This window comes from Mauremys reevesii, linkage group 7 (assembly GCF_016161935.1).
Source record: "Mauremys reevesii isolate NIE-2019 linkage group 7, ASM1616193v1, whole genome shotgun sequence".
NCBI classification, from domain to species: Eukaryota; Metazoa; Chordata; order Testudines; family Geoemydidae; genus Mauremys; species Mauremys reevesii.
This window is the reverse complement of record NC_052629.1, coordinates 96,733,026-96,750,698: the sequence shown is the minus strand read 5'-3', so window position 1 is coordinate 96,750,698 and position 17,673 is coordinate 96,733,026. Positions and strand designations below refer to the sequence as shown.

Sequence of the window (17,673 nt, the reverse complement as noted above, 5' to 3'; positions counted from 1 at the left end):
CCAGTGGGGCCCAGGAAGAGGGGTGGGCAGAGGACTTTGTTACAAGCCCCTGTCTCTGCAGTCGCGCTCCAGATGAGCCTACTTGTCTGTGTGATGTAAACGGGTAATGTGCACTAAGGACATACCAAGACGCTGCATCATTGATTTCCCCTGCAGCAGAAAGTCAGTCTGCAAGGGCCTATTGTCCGTTACTATTTGGCAACGGGCTGACAATATTTTTGTACCCGGGGCGGCTCCAGGCACCAGCAGACCAAGCGCGTGCCTGGGGCGGCAAGCCGCGGGGGGCGCTCTGCCGGTCGCCGCGAGGGCGGCAGGCAGGTTGCCTTCGGCGACTTGCCTGCGGAGGGTCTGCTGGTCCCGTGGCTTCGGCGGACCTCCCGCAGGCACACTGCCGAATCCGCGGGACCGGGGACCTCCTGCAGGCAAGCCACCAAAGGCAGCCTGCCTGCCGTGCTTGGGGTGGCAAAATACCTAGAGCCGCCCCTGTTTGTACCACACCAGACTGACTGTGGCCTTCATGCAGCAGCCTGACACAAACCTTATTTAACAGCACTGCTTGAGGGGGAGTCCTCAGGCAGACCGTGCAACCGTTGAGCTAAGGAGGCAGTATCGCCTCGTGGACAGGATGGGCCTCTCTCTCTGTAAACACCTACATGGGGAACAGAAATTTGATACTCGGCTCTTCAGTCTGGCAGCCGAAGGTCTAACAAGAACCAAGAGCTGGAAGTTGAAGCTGGATAAATTCAAACTGGAACTAAGGCCACATTATTAACAATGGGAGGAATAAACCATTAGAACAACTTCCCAAGGGCAGTGGTGGGCTCTCCAGCACCGGCAGTGGCTATATGGAGATGGGATGTTTTTCTAAAAGATCTTCTCTAGTTCAGCCAGGAATCAATTCAGGGCAGGCCGACGGCCCGTTATACAGGAGCTCAGACTAGATGAACACAGTGTCCCTTCTGCCCTGAGAATCTATGAGACTTGAGTTCTAGTCCTGGTTCTTCCCGCACCTGCTGGGTGACTTTAGGACAGTCACTTCCCCGCTGTGTGCCTCAGTTTCCCCACCTATTAAATGGGGATAATAATACAGGCAGGGCCGGCTTCAGCGAGTGCGGGGCCCGGTTTGTACTCACCCAGTGGTGCTCCAGGTCTTCAGCGGCCCTCAAGGACCCGCTGCCGAAATGCTGCTGAAGACCCAGAGCGACTGAAGGGCCTGCTGCCAAAATGCCACCGAAGACCCCCCAGAGCACTGCCAGGTGAGTAAAACTTAAAAAGGCACCGGCCCGGGGCCCGATTCCAGGGAATCGGGCGAATCAGCCTAGAGCCGGCCCTGGATACAGGCTTCCTCTGTGTAGTGCTTTGAGAATAAAGGGTGAATAGCACTAAAGAAGAGCTATGGAGTATTAGTGCATGAGAACCAGAATGCAAGACTAGTGAGAAACAACCGTGAAGCACACCAGTCGGCCCACACAGAGAACTGAGTCAGAGGGGGGCCTTTAATATCATGTCAATTTCAGGCCTGGTTAGTTTCGCAGCTGGAAGCAATATTGCTGGCTCTTGCACGTTTACCATGAGCCTCAAAGTGTCTGGTATCTTCCTTAAATCCCATGTTCCCAGAGTCCTGGGATTACAGGCAAATCTCAGTTTCAACTGAAAATAATCAAGTTTTTAGCCCTCAACCCGGCAGAGAAAGGCAAGAAAACGTGAGCCTTTCCAATCTTGTGATTGTTTCAGTCCTGAGTTTTTTTCAATGCCTGGGGCTGGCAAAACCATGGGGGTGGAAGTATTTTTTTTTAATCATTGATTTTTAAGCAGAAAGCATTCCTCAGGAACAAGACATCTGGAAGATTTTTTCAGTCTCCATCACAACAGCTCATCATTTCACTCTCTCACATTTCTGAACATGCTTTGCGGTGCTTTCAATGTGCCAGCACACAGTGCCATCTGGAGCCCATAGTGGGTGTCTCAGGCATTGTCATCTACCTTTATGACGACAGTTTGACAGATGCCACACTAGCGATCAGCATGCAAAGAATGAGTCCTAGTGATAGCGATGTCTCCCCACGGCTGAGCATCAACAGCAAGAAGCTGCATGAAGATTAGATCACATAGAATGGACGGTCAGGGAAAATCCTTAGCAAGGCAGAGAGAACTAGGAGAAAAGTTTTCAGCAGAAATTTTTCTTCCACCGAAAAATGCACATTTGGAAACACTGGAACATTTTGCAAATTCGTGGTGGTTTTCCCAAATTGTTTCAGTTGGAAAAACCCCTCAAACAAAACAACAAACAAAAATACCACCTCAAAATCCCGAAGTTTTGATTCAACAATTTCAAAAGGAAACATTTCAATTTTCCAGTTCAAAATGCCGTTTTGGTTCAAAATTTCCTTTAATTTTATTTTGTAAAATGTTACAGACTATTTTTAAATGTTCCAAATCAAACAAAGCGGTTTGTTGCAAGTTAAACAAAATGGTTTGCCTGACTCAAAAGTAATTTTTCTCTACTTTTCAATTTGCAGAAAATTTTTAAAAATTGACTTGTGTCGAAAATGTTTTCCTGGATTGCCACAGAGCCAAAAATCCATTATTCACCCAGCTGTAAATGCAAAACAAGCAACCAGTGTCAGAACTCCTGATTCTCCCTTGTAATAAACCCTCGCTCTCAGAGCACTTTACAAAGGCGGTCAGTATTATTATCCTCATTTTACAGAGAGGGACACCGCGGCACAAAGAGGTGATGTGACCTGCCCAAGGCGAGTGGCAGAGCCAGGAATAGAACCCATGGCATCACATGACTCAGAGGTAGGGTTTTTAGAAAACTGCCCGCTATCGTGAGAGTTGGCAACAGTGCGAGACCATAAGTTGATCAACCACTAGATCAGAGCTCAATGCAGGACCGACTGGGCGAGTTTCTTTGCCGTGTGTTACACAGGAGGTCCGACAGATGATCACAAAGGATTTGGGCACTTTGCAAATGTTGTATCGGGTGAGGTTTTTCCAGCTGAAATAGGGAAGTATTAATGCCACTGGACAAGGCACTCATCGGGATACGGTGTGCAATTCTGGCCACCCATGTTCAGGGAAGGTGAATTCAAATGGCAGAGAAGGGCTCCTAGGGTGATGGAAAGCAGATCTTACCAGAAGAAACTGAAAGAGCTGGGCTGATATGACGAGGTTGGCTGTGACGATTCAGAAGCTTTCTTCCTGTGTTCCTATATGTTACCCTGTCTCTACATGAGAACGTGGCTATAACTGGTTTTTCCAGCAGAAACTGGCCCCAGGCCCTGCACCCACTGTCTATTGCGGATTTATTTCGTGCCGTACCATGGAATCATTAAGCCTCTTTAGAAGCAACCTAAGGACAAGTGAAGGAAAGCATTAAACTTTTAGAAGCAACTTAGCTCTGCTCAGGGCACAGCTGCTGTCAAAAAAAGCCAGCAAGAGATTAGGATGCAGAAGGAACAGGATGGAGAATAATACAGAGAATCCAGCCTAGCCCTTTGCTATCGCAGGCAGCCCCAGCCGAGAATCCCAGTCAGAAGCGTGTCCAGCTCTGTCTTCTGACTAGTGTTTGCTCCCCACTGCTCCTATGGGGAGGCTGTTCCAAAACCTCCCACCTCCTCCTCAGCTCGAGCCTCAATTGATTCCTGGCCAGTTTATCCTCATTTGTTCTTGTGCCAACATCGTCCGTTAACTTCAACAGCCCTTTTCCCTCCCTGAGATTCAGTCTCTGCTCGTAAGATCAGTTCTCTGTTCCCCTGAACAGCTGTGACACTTGCAGGGCTACTCAAGGGGTACAGGGTGAATCGCTACTGTCTGCTCGTAGTGCGAGGGAGCCCTGTCTGTGCCCATCAGGACAAACTCGCCCCAAACTACTGGCTGCTGGCAGCACAAGCGCTCCCACTCCAGGCTCCGCAAGGCCCCTCTTCCCTCTGCAGGCCAGCAACTTGCACACCTCAGACCTTAGACTCCCTGAGTCCTTGGGGGCAGAGCAGAGATAAGCTGTGGCTAACTCTATGGAGATAGCAGCAAAGAGAGTCCTGTGGCACCTTATAGACTAACAGAGGTATTGGAGCGTGAGCTTTCGTGGGTGAATGCATCCGACGAAGTGGGTATTCACCCACGAAAGCTCATGCTCCAATACGTCTGAGAGTCTATAAGGTGCCACAGGACTCTTTGCTGCTTTTACAGATCCAGACTAACCCCTCTGATCGATGGAGATAGTTCTCCCCAGAGCTCTGGGGCACAGGGCCCTCCAAACAGGGGCGGCTCTAGACATTTCGCCGCCCCAAGCATGGTGTCATGCCGCGGGGGGGCGCTCTGCCGGTCGCCGGTCCCGTGGCTCCAGTGGACCTCCCGCAGGCGTGCCTGCGGAGGGTCCGCTGGTCCTGCGGCTTCGGTGGAGCCGTGGGACCAGCGGTGGAGCCGCCGAAGGCTGCCTGCCTGCCGCCCCCCCGGCGGCCGGCCGAGCGCCCTCCTGCGGCATGCCGCTCCAAGCACGCGCTTGGCGTGCTGGGGCCTGGAGCCGCCCCTGCCTCCAAACCTGTCTGTACACCCCCCTGCGTTACACTCAAGTGCACGGTCCCTCAACTTCTGGGCCTCTGCAATGCCCATGGATTCACTGCCCCACCGTTTCTTAGCTTCACCTCAGTGCCACGCTCTGCTCTCCGTAGCTCTCAGCACATAGGGCTGTCTATGGTCAAACCAAAGAGACATTGATTTGACAAAGCTCAAGCCTGAAGATAAAGATCCAAACTGAAGCAAGCATAAGGATTGGAAACGTGGTAACCGATCAAAGAAAAATATAAAAACGCAATCTAGAGGCTGTACTTCATAACTAGTCCGCTTCTCTGCCAGCGGTCAGTCCATCCATTTGAGAGGGCAGGGACCCACTTCTTGTGAGACACGCTGGCAGAGTATCACCTCAGTAATGGATCCGTCTTGCACCCTTCTTTCTCCTGTTATACAGTTCCAGACCTTTTGCCTCTTCATAACCAGGCCACTTGGGTAACCTCAGTTTGCCCCATTGGCCCCCTCTTCAAGATCTTTTTCTTGGGATCTTTTGTGCTTTGTAAAGGCCCAAGCCTGCACCTTATGTAGACTGTGAACACTTGGCTGGGCCAAAGATGTCCATTGTTTCGACTCTAGATTGACTTAGGTCTGAGAACCACCCCACCACCAGTGCATCATCTCCAGCAGCATCAGAACATGATATTCTACATTTCACATAACTCTTAAAATATTCTCTGTACATATATCCTGCAATAACCATGACAACCAGCAAGTTCTTCACTTTCGGCAGAGACCGCACATGGCCCCCTGTGTTGAAATATCATGAATATGGCAATCACAGGGGACACACACCCATCTGGGCATATCTAGACAAGTCATTGGGTATAGACTCATAACTATACAGAGAGTCTGTTGCCAACATGGGGCACCTGGGTCACATCAGCCTAGGAGCCCTTCTCGGCACCTGGGCCAGTTTGGATTCATTAGTCAAAAGGAAATGTTTCAATCATACCCTCTTGATAATTTCGACATCATTGACAGTCCTGTGAAACATTTCGATTTTGTTGAATCAGTATTTTCCAACAGAAAAACGTTCCACCGGGAAATTTTCAACCCACTCTCGCATTAGCTAACCTCAAGTGAGCAATCAATTAACTCAAGGGACGTATAACTCTCAACTTCCTATTCTAACCTAGTCCCCAGTGCTGATGCAGGTTAAGCCAGGCCTGGTGTGGAGGATATGAGAACATTTGCAGAACCTCTGATGGAAGACGTCAAAGTGTTAATACTCAATCAAGTGCCTGAGCAGTATTTTATTCTAACCACTGCTCCTGTCATGCTGCTTTGACTGGAAGAGCTGCAGAATGAAATGAGACACGAGCTAATCAGCCATTCTGTTAGGGTAGGCGATAACAATTTGTACAGACAGTTCTCTGCATCGTACACATGCAGCCTTCCCCCGCTCTGCCTGGGAAATAAAGTTGACATTAAATACAGTGCTGATCCACGTGGGCCCAAGGCTCTTTGGGGAAAGACTGTCCTTTTGTCCTGTGTTTGTACAGCACCTAGCGCATCAGGCTCCTAAGCACTACTGTAAGCGATAGGATTCGCAGATAGGAGACCTACAACCACACTTCTGACACGGATTTCGCTCTGCATCAGAGTTGGTTCTGGGAACTACATTCCCAGCAAAAAAAAACCCCAACTGTAATGAAAAGAATTCTCCCACACACAAAATTCCATCCAATTTTTTTTTTTTTAAATTTTGGGCAGCTGAAACCCGAACATTGTTTTTGGCAACCAAACCAATTCGGTTAAAAGCTGAAAACATTTGGGACAAAAACATGACAATGTTCACAAACAGGAATAAATCAGGGGAAGGGGGCTTTGAATCACTGTTTAAAACTGGTTAGCATCTGTTTAACTTTAGGGGGCAAAGCTCTTTGGTTAAGATTCAGAACCCGCTGCCTCATCGGTTGATGAGCTGGGAGTTTTCGCCACCCCTGGTCTTCCCAGAATCCTCAAGCAAAAACAGAAGAACAGACTTTCTAAGATGACAAACAAGCAAAAACAAACTCTTTCAGGTTTTGCATTATATGGCGTTAAAATGGCATAAAAAGCTATTTTGGTTGGTCACTGGGAATGGGCGACAGGGGATGGATCACTTGATGATTACCTGTTCTGTTCATTCCCTCTGGGGCACCTGGCATTGGCCACTGTCACAGACAAGATACTGGGCTAGATGGACCATTGGTCTGACCCTGTATGGCTGTTCTTATGTACAATTCTGGACAAAAAAAATGCCTTTTTTGGGGGTAAAATGTTATCAACAAATAATTTTCCATCAAAAAACAAACAAACATTTGGATGGAAAAATTTGAGTGGCTCTACGTGGGACTCTTTGAACATGAATGAAAGTGCTGCAGGCACAAACTGCTGTCCCGACACATTAGCGATGGACTGGGACAACTATGGAAAGTGGAGACTCGAGTCATCTGGGAATAGTTGCTAACCCATTTTTTCCATCAAAAAACACAAATTAATTGAAATCGAAACAGGGTCAAATTCAACACATTTTCTGGCTCAAAGAATTTTGCAAAGAAGTTCTGAAATGATTGAACTGTGACATTTTCAAATCGGAAGGCTTAGGTTTTTCAAATCAAAAAGACTTTCAGTTTACTAAAATTTTGAAACGAAGACAAAAAAATGTTAAAGAAGAAAAGGTCAAAATCAGAATGAAACCTCTTGGAATTATCTGAATGGTCTGACTGACCCAAACTGATGTTTTTCAAAATTTCAACTTTTTGTCTCAGTGCAGGTTGGGAAAATCATTTCCTGGCCAGCTCTAGTTGAGCTTCTACTTAAAGAAAATACAGCCAAAGCAATCCCACACCACATCTCATCCTACAGCTCAATCATGTGATCATGGTGCATGGCACCTTCATAATAGGATCCACCCTCCTCTTTTTTACAGCCACTGTGTCATCACTGGTTTCTGAGTCAGCACCCATTGAAACTGGCTAGGCGGTTCACACCTCAGAGCTGTTGTTTCAGGCTCTCTGCAAACTCAGCTGTTCTTCATAACCAGAACAGCTAGAGACCAAGGCCTTGTCTGCACACACAGTTTTGGCCAAGCTTGCCAAATCTAACACTCAGTTTGATGGAATTTCTTTGTCTGCCTGTAACATGATAACTGGACCACCAAATCCAATCAATTAATTCCCAATTTCTGGGACTGTGCTAGGCTGGTATAGGCACGGGAGGACCCTGGAATGCAAGCAAGGGGAAAATGGGGGTCACACACAAGGCCCCTGGCACAGGGGGCAGAATGAGGGATCCTGGTCTAAGGGAAGAGGGACTGGGGGGTACACAAAGCCCCTGACATGAGGGAAGGGGCAGGGGGTTCAAGGATGCCCGAAAAGAAAGGGGCTTGGGAGGGTGGCACCCAGGGAACTTGAATGAGTGGGTGTGTTTGGGGGATGGAAACGGAGGGACGCAAGGAGCCCCTGATATGTGCAGTGAGCTGTGCTGACAGAAACTATAAAGTGTGTGCCCCTCTACTCGGATGGATATAATCCCGTTGATTGCAGGGGTGATTCTGTGACTGATCTAGTACAACCCCTACTGTGGATGCAGTTATACCAATGTAAAGGCGCCCTGGTACCAGTATGGCTCATTCCCTTTCCTGTACAGGCAACAGCTATACTAATCTAAGAACTTTTATACCAACTGCATCCACAGTTGTACTGCTTCCACTAGACCTGACTTGTTAACGTGGTATTTGGTGGGTGTTATCAAAAGAAAATTCATAGATTCTAAGGCCAGAAGGGCGAACTCGGATCATCTAATCTGATCTCCTACAAAACATGGGCCATAAAACAGCCCTGAATTAATTCCTGGTTGAACCAGAGCAGATCTTTCAGAAAAACATCTAATCTTGATTTACAAATTGCCAGTGATGGAGAGTCCACCACAGCCCTTCGGAAGTTGTTCCGATAGTTAATTCCCCTCACTGGTGAACATTTATAACTTATTCACGTGTGAATTTGTCTAGCTTCAGCGACCAGCTATTGGATCCTGTTAGAACTTTGTTGGCTAGAGTGAAGAGCCCATTATCAAATTTCTGATCCCCATCTAGGTATTTAGAGACTGTGATCAAGTCACCCACCCCCTTAACCTTCCCTTTGCTAAGCTAAACAGATTCAGCTCCTGCAGTCTATCACTGTAAGGAACGTTTTCTGGAGAACTATTGGGATGTCACCTAGCCAGAACCTCATGCCTCTCCACACTTTGGAAAACACGCAGAGCTGCTTATTTATCCATGAAATGAATGCTGGGATACACAGACAGACAGACACACCAGTAATAAATTCTCTACTTCCCATCACTCAGAGACAGAAATAAGGTGAATTCTACTGAAGCAGTGGCAGGTAATGCTGCAAGAATCAGATAGAGAACCAAGATTAGTGGAGAACACTGAAGAGAGAGAGATTTCAAAGGTTTTAAGAGATATTTAAAGGGTAGCTAGCATCCCCTTGGAAGGACTGGACCTGTGCCATTAGGCTGGGGAGAAAATGCAGCACAGATTAAGATAATATTTAGCATATTATTACATCTGTGTATTACGGTAACAGAGAGGAGCTAGCTGAGATTGCAGTCCCTGTCCTGCAGGATGCTGCACAGACCCTGACCAAGATCAAGGCCCCCACTGTGCCAGGCCCTGCGCAGACCCCCCAACCAAGTTTGGGGCCCTGTCATACTAGGCACTGCATAGATGCATAGTGAGAGATTTACCCTACCCCAAAGAGTTCACAGTCTAAAACGAGGAAGGGGAAAGAGACAGAGGGATAGAATAGAACCCAGGAATAGAACCCAGAAGTTCTGACTGGTAGTCCAGTGCTCTAATCACTAGATCAGGGTTTCTCAAACTGGGTGCTGTGACCCCTGAGGGGGTCGTGAGGTTATTAAGTGGGAGGTCGCCAGCTGTCAGCCTCCACCCCAAACCTCGCTTTGCATCCAGCATTTATAATGGTGTTAAATATCTTTAAAAGTTTTTTTAATTTATGAGGGAGGGTTGCATTCAGAGGCTTGCTATTTGAAAGGGGTCACCAGTACAAAAATTTGAGAACCACTGCCCTAGATAACACTGCCTCCCATATATCCTTGGGTGTAATCATTTCCCCCAATGAAATTGTGCAAACACTAGATAACCCAATCCTTTGCTTAATTGGATCAAAGCCCCTGAAAGCAAACCATCTTCTTTGAAAGGCAACCACTTCGCATGGAGTTCAATTGTTATTATTATAAGCAACTTTTACTGGCTAATACAATCCCCAGGCTATTTTGCAGGTTGCAAATGCTCGTTCCACAGCAGAGCAGGGAGCAATGTTTAGGGTTAGATCATGTCAAACAAATGCTGCCCTGCCTTTAATTCAATCACTGAGTAATCTGATCAGAACCCAAACCATGTGTATTAGAGGGGCAGGGTCAATTTGTAAATCTCATCCATTTCAGGAGCAATGAGTTAAGACACACCAGCCCTCCCCCAGTTTGTGCTCTGTTTACAATCCCATTTTCTTGCTTTAAGGCTGATGCTTCTCAAAAGAGCCTGAGGGATTTGGAGACTCAATTCTCATTAAAATTAAATGGGAATCGGACAGTCCAATTCCTTATTCAGCTCTGAAGATCTAAGCCGCAATATATCGTTCCCGTGTCATCATGTCGAACACCAGCATAACCACTGGCAGGGACAGCAGTGAACATGACCATCCAGAAGGTGCTGCCAAAGGAAATTAAGCTCTGGCCTGGGTTCTGTCAGCCCAGGTGATCAGAATGCTCCCTTCCAGCCTTTGAAATGTGTGAATCTGTAATTTAGGGGAAATTACTTTCCTTCTAATCTGCTGACAATAGAAGGCAATAGATTCAGCCCAGAGTGTGGCGGCTGTGTGCCCCTAAATAACTTCCACAGCTATTGTGATCAATTGCTATCACCTGAGGTTGGCACTATTCTTTATACTATAGGCTCTGACTGAGATGGGATCCCCTTTGTGCTGGCATGACACAGGCCCCAGCTGAGAGGGCAGCGCAGAGAGCGCTGCAAAAGACCCTGACTGACCCTGACTGAGACTGGGACCCTGTGCTGTGTGAGTACACACAGTGAGACACCACAGACACAGACAAGCTAATCTCAAAAGAAAAAACAGAAACAAGGAAAAAAAGAAGAAACAAAAGGGGGAAAAAGAAGGAGCAAGCACTGACAAGAATCCCCGAATCTCAGGACAGGAGAACAGAGGCGGAGGCGGGAACAGAGGCAGAAAGGAAGGAGGACTCCCAGGTCACTATTGCCAGAAGCTAGAATGGGGTGATGGATGGGATGTCTGTGTCTGTTTTATTCTCCTCTGGCTGGCTGGCTTTGGCTACTGTCGGAAGACAGGATATCGGGCGAGAGGGACCACTGGTCTGACCCAGTATGGCCGTTCTTATGTAGGGTCAGTAGAGCTGGGACCAGAACCCGGAGTCCCGAGTTCACTGGATCATACTGTTTCCCAAGTTGTGTTGCTTCCCCCTAGTGGCCACATGGCTTAAGCGCTTCATTCTCAGCCGTGGAAAGACTTGATCATAGATGTCATATTAAAAAGCTAGGCACTGTGGGAGGTTCTCCCTAAGGTTTGCCATGAGTCACTGATGGTTCTCTAAGTTGATCATAAATAAACCACGGAGTTATTTGTACGGGGCGCTCACTGATAAAGACGCCATGTGTCCACACATAGCAAACAGAGGCGCAAGGCATGTTGTACAAGCTTAGCTACAAACAAAGTGTTTCAGTGATCAGAAGCCAAAGTACACACAGATTTGAAAGGAAGAGATTGTGGTTAAGTGTCCGGCACGGTGGGCCCCCCAATCGTGACCAGGGCCCAGGCAGCACCTGGCAAGACATGGGCCCTGGTCCATGACTGGGGTTCCTAGACTCTAGTGGAATACAAATAATTATCAGTATTTTAGAAAACATGCCATGGTGCCCGGTGGCCTAGGGACCCTGATCACCTAAGCACAGCCCCATCTCAGATGTTTTATAAGCCACTTGAAATAAAACCGTGTGCCCACGCTGGATTGGTAGGGGTGGTGGGGTGGGATGGGAAGGGGGTTTTACCTTTACACAGATTCTCCTGTAGTCACTAGTACGCTGTCACACCCTGGAACAATATTAATCTCAATCCAGCTCTGCAGCTAATTCCTTTATATTGCTGCATGAGGAGGCAGGAGACCTGCTACATTCCTGACACGCCTGTTGTGTGACACAAATAAAAGGCTGATCCTTGCACAACAGTCAATATCCCAAGCCCCACACAAAACGCAGCGTGGTCTAGCGGACGGGGCACTGAGCTGGAAGCCTAGTTACCTGGGTTCTGTTCCCAGCTCTGCTCCTGGCCTTAGGCAAATACCTTCAGTCCACAGGTTCCCCCATTGTCTATTTCAGGGGTAGGCAACCTATGGCACGGGTGCTGAAGGCGGCATGCGAGCTGATTTTCAGTGGCACTCACACTGCCTGGGTTCTGGCCATTGGTCCGGGGGGCTCTGCATTTTAATTTAGTTTTAAATGAAGCTTCTTAAACATTTTTAAAACCCTATTTACTTTACATACAACAATAGTTTAGTTATATATTATAGACTTATAGAAAGAGACCTTCTAAAAATGTTAAACTGTATGACCGGCACGCGAAACCTTAAATTAGAGTGAATAAATGAAGACTCGGCACAGCACTTCTGAAAGGTTGCCGACCCCTGGTCTGTTCACATCGTGAGCTCTTCAAGCCAGAGACTGGCTCTCTCTGTGCAGCACCTGGCACAAAGTGGCCCCAGTCTTGGTTAATGGCCTTTAGGCACCACAGTTCCCATGCTGTATGTATTCAAATGGCTGCCTCCCAAGATGCATTGCTACAGCCTGTGTTGCAGTGCTAGCCCAACCCCACCCCCAGCCCCAATGCTGTTGAAACTGCTGCTGAGAGCTCTGTATAAAAGATGGCCACCGGTAAAAACCGCAGCTTGTGGCACAAGGCATTAGCTTCAGAAACACAAGAATAGATGGAATTGGTGGTTATTGGTAGTACTGCCTAGAGGCCCTGACCGAGACCAGAGTAAGCTATCCCAGAAGAAGGCATGATGTCTCCTGCAATCTGCAAGACCCAAACCAAAACAGAACTTGAACTCAATGGCTGCAGCATGGGTCAAAGGGCAAAGCATGAATTGTTAGTACAGAAATGTGTTCTCCTCTTGTTAGGGACTAAGGTCCTGTCTACCTTGTGGGAACTACCATGGCCTAGCTATGGTGCCCTGGACTTTTCACACCCTGGAGCACTGTAGCTATGTTGACCCCTGTTTGAAGCATACACAAGGTCTTTAGCATTTCTGGGAAACAGCCCACACCGAATTCTCGCATGGCTGCAGGGGGTTTATATCCTATCGCTGGGTGATCTGGTGAGAATTAGAGAGGGGGGTGAATCCATCAAGCACTTGACAGGGTTGTGCAAATGTCGCTATATAGAGACACTTTGGGGAGAGGGGGCAATCTCCTCCCCTGCCACCGGTTGAGGTAGGTACCATTCTCCCCTTTACACAGGTGGGGAAAAGGAGGTAGGAAGAGATTAAATGACCTGCCCATGGCCTGTGGCAAAGCAGGGAATTGAAAGAACCCAGATCTCGGGTCAACACCCTAACCACTGCACCATCCTTCCTCTCCTCAGGACAGATACACCAAGCGAACATGTAGCCATTCAGGACTAGAACCCAGGAGTCCTGGACTTCAGTCACCAGGCTCAAGTGGCCTTTGTGGATCCATTTGAGACAAATTCTTGTTCTGCTTTTGTCCGCTGGACAAAAGAGCCCTCTGATATCAGAAATCTCCTCCTTGTGGGGGTACTTATAGACCAGGATCAAACCTCCTCTTAGCTTTGTCTTGGATAAGCTAAATAGACTGTGCTCCTTTAGCCTCTGGGTTATTATTGTGCTTTAGCTATGCAGGTCGATTTCCCCATGTAGACAAGTCCTCACTGTTTTCCAGACCATGAATCATTCCTGTGGCTCTTCACAGCCTCTCTAATATTCTACAAAATGTGAACCCCAGAATCAGGCACAGTACCCAGTCCTGGCCTACCCAGCTTGGTTTGTTCGAAATGGCAGTGATAGAAAAGCACCGATTTACCACTGCAACACACACACACAGTCCTCCTTAACATCTAAGATGCTATTATCCCCATTGTACAGACGGGAAAACTGAGGCAGACACAAGCTAAGTGACCTGACCAAGGTCACACAGGAAATCTGTGGCAGAGCAGGGAACTGAACCCAGGTGAGCCAAGTCCCAGCTGCTGGAACATCCTTCCACTTCAGAAGAACATTTCCAGCTACCAAACACGAGCCAACAAGCAGAAAAACTGAGTAAAGACAGAAAGGCAGCCACATGGAGCAGCAAGTCACTCCCTACTCCCCTCTATAGAGTTTCCCTTTAGTTAGGCTGACCTGCAGCTTCCTCTAATGACATCTTTCAATGACCTTATACTGCTCTCTTGAGCCCTGCTCAAAATCTGCAAATTATTCGCCCTGGAAATGGCTTCCTAGCACGCACATTTCTTTAAAGGCCGTGTGCGAGCTAAGAAGAGTGCTGGGCTTCACTAACACATGCTAGCTAAGGCCCAGTTACAGCCCATGCTAGGGAAAGAGGTTAGCACCTCCAGCGAGATTTTAGGCGACAACCCGACCAGTCACACTTGAGATAAAAGGTTTTAACCCTACATCTGCCTGAGAAGAAAGGCTGAGGTTAGGCTGGGTTTAGCTAGCATATGTTAGCAAAGCAGATACAAACATGACCTCTTAGCCTAGTCAAGACCAGGTCTTGTCAATGCATATTTACGGGCCGCTTGTGGGCGAGACAGGTCACGTTTTGCATGCTGCGAAGGCCTGAGTGTCTCCAAAGGAAATCAAAGCGTGCTAAGTTCCACACAGCAACCCCTACACCTCCCCCAGATGCCCCTTACCTCTGCCAAGGCTGCAAATTGACCCAACAGCAGAGCTGAACCCGTCTCAGTGTGAGAGACCAAAGGCAATCCGCCTGTGGCTCAGAGGTGCACCAAGCTGGTAGGCTGCACAGTGGCTAGCCTATTACCTGCCTCCTAGGCAATCCCCTCTCGATGGAGCTGCTTGGAGGCTGTTTGCAGGAATTCCAGGGCTAATGATTTGCAAGTTTTAAGCAGGGGGCTGAAGAGGCCACTGGAGCAGTGAAGGACACCCAAGATTGCATCAGGCTAGAGGAAGCGCCAAGTCAACCTAGCTACAAGGAAACTATATGAAGGGGAATTCCCAACAAATTGTGTGAATTGAAAGCAGATTAACGACTCCGGATTAGCTCCCTGTGTGGACTGCTCTTACTCTGAATTAGTTTAAACTCCTCCCAGTGACTAATGATAAATCAGTCTGATACAGCAGCCCCTCTCTGTAGCAATGACAGCAGGAACTCTACACTGCAGCTGAGAGAGTGGTTCCCAGAGCAGGCAGAGCTACGGCGCCAGTTCTGCTCAAGATAACACACTACAAGGAGCAGCGTGGCCGGGGCAGCACAGGCAGTGGCCTGGGCTAGCAACCTGAGTACAAATCGCCCGACCCTTTGGGTACCTACTTGGGCGGCTAACCTGAGCTGCCACCCACGGCCATGTGGCTACTTTTAGCACAGCTAGTACATGACTGTCTACCCACAGCAGGAAGCACACTCCCAGCCACAGCGTTACAGCGTACACAAATAAATGTGTTAGTCTCTAAGGCGCCACAAGTACTCCTGTTCGTTTTACAAACTCTCAGTGAGTCAGGCCAGACTGACATTAATTCACTTAGTTACAAGCTAATAGTTACCTTTATCTCCCGTTGACAGATTGTACTTTTCAATCATGGCTGATTACACCTAGCAGGTCACTCACTGTATTTTTCTAACATCTGCCTTTTTTTTCCCTCTTCTTTTCTATTCCTCCTGCTTCTGTGAAGTCTCTCTAGAAGGATCCCTCACCCTGCCACTCGTCTCCTCTAGACCTCTCTCTTTCTATCCATCTTCATTCCTACAATAGAAAGACATAATGATTTTTTTGTCATTTCATTTAACATGTGGTTGGGATGACCCATTTGTATTCCCTTCCCATCTGCATTACTACAACTGATTGGAAAAAAAAAAACAATGACATTTTCCCCTCAAGGAACTTCAGACAAGAAAATCTTTACATAGTTTCACAGATTCTAAGGCCAGAGGCAACCATTAGGTCAACCACTCTGACCTCCTGCATACCACAGGCCATTTATTTTCACCCTGATACCCTTGGGGATGGGGGAAATCTGGGCTACCTCCCTGAAGTTCCAAACCAATTCAAAATAACCATGTGTGTGTCAACTCCCATTTTTGTCTGTTTTTAAAAAGACCGCCATTATTTAGAAATGTGGCCACCCTTCAGCATCTTTGGCCAGGTTCTTTGATTATCAACCAGATCCCGAATAAGTCATGTATGATGTAGCGTGTTAATGCTGAATTGTAACTTTGCCTTAATAAAAAGTTACGCAGAACAACATTTTAAAGACAACATGAAAAAAAATCTTGTTTCCAGCCACCATTTTGATTACAGCATCATTTCATTTTTGGGGCGTTTTAAGCAAAAAAACCAAAACATTTTAAGTGAAAATGATTTTCTCTACTTGACATTTCAACCAGATAGTGTCATTTTGTCTTGGGAGGATTTTTAATGGAAAAATAAGATGACATTTTAAGTCAAAATTTGTGCTATAAATCAGTTTGTTCCAGAGTTGCTGCTGCTGCTGGGTTTTGTTTTTTGGGGGACTGTTTCTTTGTTGGTGTTTTGGCTTCAACCATAATGACATTTTCCATCAAAAACCTTGTTTCTAATCAACATTTCGATTAAAGTGTCATTTCAAGGGCTTGTGATTTTTTAAAAACAAACACACCTACACGGAATTTAAGTCAAAACAAAATAACAATTCTCATTTCAACAGAAGTGTAACATTTTCATTTGCTTTTAATTAACGTTTTTAAAAAACAAAATGAGATTTTAAGGCAAAACTAGTGTTTTTCTTTTCAAACCTGGACTTGTTTGGTTTCCCCTGCGGGGAATTTAATTTCATTTCTCATTCAAATTGACATTTCCTGTGAAAAGCGTCCAGTTTCAATTGTGCAGCAAAAAAGCTTTCCACAGGAAAAAATTCGGATTAACTCTCTTTCTGGCTCCTGGTAATGCAGTGTGATTCTTTGTCTCCCTCTAGTGGCCAATGTATGTATAGAGGCTAGAGCCTCCGAGCTAATGGACCTGGTTCTTTGACTATGTGGCTCTTAACTGTTTCCAGACTGCAAGTCCTTTTTTCCATGCCAGGGGCCCATCCAACCAGGACTCTCTCCTTTTAGAGGGCACAACCCACAGGTTTCAAATCTATACTTTAAAATCCAACTCATGCTTTAAGATCCAGTGGTCCCAGGTTCACTCAACCAGAGGCATTGTTACAATGGGTTCTTTCTTTCTTCTGTGTAACCAGAGAACTGGCAGCCCCCTTCCCTCGTCACTTTCAGCGGGGTTGTACAGGAGTCCCTGTTTGGCCCTGTAATAGGAAGTTGGTGAACTATTCTGATGCAGGAGCTAGAATAGACTCCAGCTCACCGTGCCACAGCTGAATGGTGCAGAGAAACTTCAGTGCTCAGACCAGCACAGCTGACACCAGTGCATCCCTTCATATCATTTTCAAGAGCAGACTGTCCCTTTAAATTCACAGGAGTTGTAACTTAGGTTCCTCATGCGCTCATTCTCCTCTAGGGGCCAGGCTCTCTGGCCAGACTACCACCGCCACCCCCATAATGCCCCATGGCCATGGACTCCCATGATGTACTGCCTCCCCGCTCCAAGAGGGGGAACCATGGTACATCATGGGAGATGTAGTCTGACCAGACTGGAACATGAGACATGTGAACTACAGCTCCCATGAGGCACCGTGGCAGTTATTTCAATAGAGATTTTCAGTCTTAGAATTTTCACCCAAAAAAAGGAGAATTTCCCACAAGCCCACCATCCCCCTTGCCAGTTTTCTAGTCTCTTCACTGGCTCAAGGTACAGGCATGCATTAGGAGCA

General features: G+C 47.2%; 1 protein-coding gene across 11 annotated transcripts in view; it reads right to left on the bottom strand.

Moving 5' to 3' along the window:
• PC (pyruvate carboxylase) overlaps positions 1-17,673 on the bottom strand; it is a 235,843-nt gene that overhangs the window by 160,756 nt on the left and 57,414 nt on the right. The window contains exon 6 of one of the 11 annotated variants that reach the window (XM_039547631.1): positions 15,412-15,611. The exons of 9 other annotated variants lie outside the window; for them this stretch is intronic. The gene's annotated coding sequence lies outside the window, so the exon portion shown is untranslated. Of the gene's footprint in view, positions 1-14,543; positions 14,563-15,411; positions 15,612-17,673 lie in introns of those variants that run through there. One more of the 11 variants, XM_039547638.1, reaches the window with a different exon arrangement.